The following is a 3,963-nucleotide window of genomic DNA, read 5'->3' on the forward strand; positions in this document are numbered from 1 at the left end:
AGAGGCTTCCTCTAATAGACACTACAGCTACATAGAGGCTTCCTCTAATATACACTACAGCTACACAGAGGCTTACTCTAATAGACACTACAGCTACATAGAGGGTTCCTTTAATAGACACTACAGCTACATAGAGGCTTCCTCTTATAGACACTACAGCTACACAGAGGCTTCCTCTAATAGACACTACAGCTACATAGAGGGTTCCTCTCATAGACACTACAGCTACCCAGAGGCTTCCTCTCATAGACACTACAGCTACACAGAGGCTTCCTCTAATAGACACTTCAGCTACATATAGGCTTCCCCTAATAGACACTACAGCTACATATAGGCTTCATCCAATAGATCCTCGAACTACATAGAGGCTTCCTCTAATAGACACAACAGCTACATAGAGGCTTCCTCTAATAGACGCTACAGCTACATAGAGGATTCCTCTAATAGACACTACAGCTACACAGAGGCTTCCTCTAATAAACACTACAGCTACATAGAGGTTTCCTCTAATAGACACTACAGCTACACAGAGGCTTCATCCAATAGATCCTCGAACTACATATAGGCTTCCTCTAATAGACACAACAGCTACATAGAGGCTTCCTCTAATAGACGCTACAGCTACATAGAGGATTCCTCTAATAGCACTACAGCTACACAGATGCTTCCTCAAATAGACACTACAGCTACATAGAGGCTTCCTCTAATAGACACAACAGCTACATAGAGGCTTCCTCTAATAGACACTAAAGCTACATAGAGGCTTCCTCTAATATACACTCCAGCTACATATAGGAGTCCTCTAATAGACACTGCAGCTACACAGAGGCTTCCTCTCATAGCCATTACAGCTACACAGAGGCTTCCTCTCATAGACACTACAGCTACATATAGACTTCCTCTAATAGACACTACAGCAAATAGACACTACAGCTACATATACACTTCCTCTAATAGATACTACAGCTACATATAGGCGTCCTCTAATAGATACTACAGCTACATATAGGCGTCCTCTAATAGACTTCATCCAATAGATCCTCGAACTACATATAGGCTTCCTCTAATAGACACAACAGCTACATAGAGGCTTCCTCTGATAGACGCTACAGCTACATAGAGGATTCCTCTAATAGACACTACAGCTACATATAGGCTTCCTCTAATATACACTACAGCTACATATAGGAGTCCTCTAATAGACACTACAGCTACATAGAGGCTACCTCTAATAGACACTACAGCTACATATAGGAGTCCTCTAATAGACACTGCAGCTACACAGAGGCTTCCTCTCATAGACACTACAGCTACACAGAGGCTTCCTTTAATAGACGCTACAGCTACACAGAGGCTTCCTTTAATAGACACTACAGCTACAAAGAGGCTTCCTCTCATAGCCACTACAGCCACACAGAGGCTTCCTCTAATAGACACTACAGCTACATAGAGGCTACCTCTAATAGACACTACAGCTACATATAGGCTTCCTCTAATAGACACAACAGCTACATAGAGGCTTCCTCTAATATACACTCCAGCTACATATAGGAGTCCTCTAATAGACACTGCAGCTACACAGAGGCTTCCTCTCATAGCCATTACAGCTACACAGAGGCTTCCTCTCATAGACACTACAGCTACATATAGACTTCCTCTAATAGACACTACAGCAAATAGACACTACAGCTACATATACACTTCCTCTAATAGATACTACAGCTACATATAGGCGTCCTCTAATAGATACTACAGCTACATATAGGCGTCCTCTAATAGACTTCATCCAATAGATCCTCGAACTACATAGAGGCTTCCTCTAATAGACACAACAGCTACATAGAGGCTTCCTCTGATAGACGCTACAGCTACATAGAGGATTCCTCTAATAGCACTACAGCTAGACAGATGCTTCCTCAAATAGACACTACAGCTACATATACACTTCCTCTAATAGACACTACAGTTACATATAGGCGTCCTCTATTAGACACTACAGCTACATATACACTTCCTCTAATAGACACTACAGCTACAAATACACTTCCTCTAATAGACACTACATCTACATAGAGATTTCCTCAAATAGACACTACAGCTGCATATACACTTCCTCTAATAGACACTACAGTTACATATAGGCGTCCTCTATTAGACACTACAGCTACATATACACTTCCTCTAATAGATACTACAGCTACATAGAGGCTTCCTCTAATAGACACTACATCTACATAGAGATTTCCTCAAATAGACACTACAGCTGCATATACACTTCCTCTAATAGACACTACAGTTACATATAGGCGTCCTCTATTAGACACTACAGCTACATATACACTTCCTCTAATAGACACTACAGTTACATATAGGCGTCCTCTATTAGACACTACAGCTACATATACACTTCCTCTAATAGATACTACAGCTACACAGAGGCTTCCTCTCATAGCCATTACAGCTACACAGAGGCTTCCTCTCATAGACACTACAGCCACACAGAGGCTTCCTCTCATAGATACTACAGCTACATATAGACTTCCTCTAGTAGACACTACAGCTACACAGAGGCTTCCTCTCATAGCCATTACAGCTACACAGAGGCTTCCTCTCATAGACACTACAGCCACACAGAGGCTTCCTCTAATAGACACTTCAGCTACATATAGGCTTCCCCTAATAGACACTACAGCTACATATAGGCTTCCTCTAATATACACTACAGCTACACATAGGCGTTCTCTAATAGACACTACAGCTACGTAGAGGCTTACTCTAATAGACACTACAGCTACATATAGGCGTCCTCTAATAGACTTCATCCAATAGATCCTCGAACTACATAGAGGCTTCCTCTAATAGACACAACAGCTACATAGAGGCTTCCTCTGATAGACGCTACAGCTACATAGAGGATTCCTCTAATAGCACTACAGCTACACAGATGCTACCTCAAATAGACACTACAGCTACATAGTGGCTTCCTCTAATAGATACTCGAGCTACACATAGGCTTCCTTAAATAGACGCTACAGCTACACGGAGGCTTCCTCTAATAGACACTACAGCTACAAATACACTTCCTCTAATAGACACTACATCTACATAGAGATTTCCTCAAATAGACACTACAGCTGCATATACACTTCCTCTAATAGACACTACAGTTACATATAGGCGTCCTCTATTAGACACTACAGCTACATATAGGCGTCCTCTAATAGACTTCATCCAATAGATCCTCGAACTACATATAGGCTTCCTCTAATAGACACAACAGCAACATAGAGGCTTCCTCTAATAGACGCTACAGCTACATAGCGGATTCCTCTAATAGACACTACAGCTACATATAGGCGTCATCTAATAGACACTACAGCTACACATAGGCGTTCTCTAATAGACACTACAGCTACGTGGAGGCTTACTCTAATAGACACTACAGCTACATAGAGGCTTCCTCTTATAGACACTACAGCTACACAGAGGCTTACTCTAAAAGACACTTCAGCTACATATAGGCTTCCCCTAATAGACACTACAGCTACATATAGGAGTCCTCTAATAGACACTGCAGCTACACAGAGGCTTCCTCTCATAGCCATTACAGCTACACAGAGGCTTCCTCTCATAGCCATTACAGCTACACAGAGGCTTCCTCTCATAGACACTACAGCTACATATAGACTTCCTCTAGTAGACACTACAGCTACACAGAGGCTTCCTTTAATAGACGCTACAGCTACACAGAGGCTTCCTTTAATAGACGCTACAGCTACACAGAGGCTTCCTTTAATAGACGCTACAGCTACACAGAGGCTTCCTTTAATAGACACTACAGCTACAAAGAGGCTTCCTCTCATAGCCACTACAGCCACACAGAGGCTTCCTCTCATAGATACTACAGCTACATATAGACTTCCTCTAATAGACACTACAGCTACACAGAGGCTTCCTCTAATA

The 3,963-nt window shown here is 42.1% G+C and overlaps 1 protein-coding gene across 1 annotated transcript in view; it reads right to left on the bottom strand.

The window, feature by feature from the left end:
- LOC110466363 (sushi, von Willebrand factor type A, EGF and pentraxin domain-containing protein 1-like) overlaps positions 1-3,963 on the bottom strand; it is a 107,784-nt gene that overhangs the window by 87,548 nt on the left and 16,273 nt on the right. The window lies entirely within an intron of this gene.

The sequence above is a fragment of the Mizuhopecten yessoensis genome, unplaced genomic scaffold (genome assembly GCF_002113885.1).
Source record: "Mizuhopecten yessoensis strain PY_sf001 unplaced genomic scaffold, ASM211388v2 scaffold1669, whole genome shotgun sequence".
NCBI classification, from domain to species: domain Eukaryota; kingdom Metazoa; phylum Mollusca; class Bivalvia; order Pectinida; family Pectinidae; genus Mizuhopecten; species Mizuhopecten yessoensis.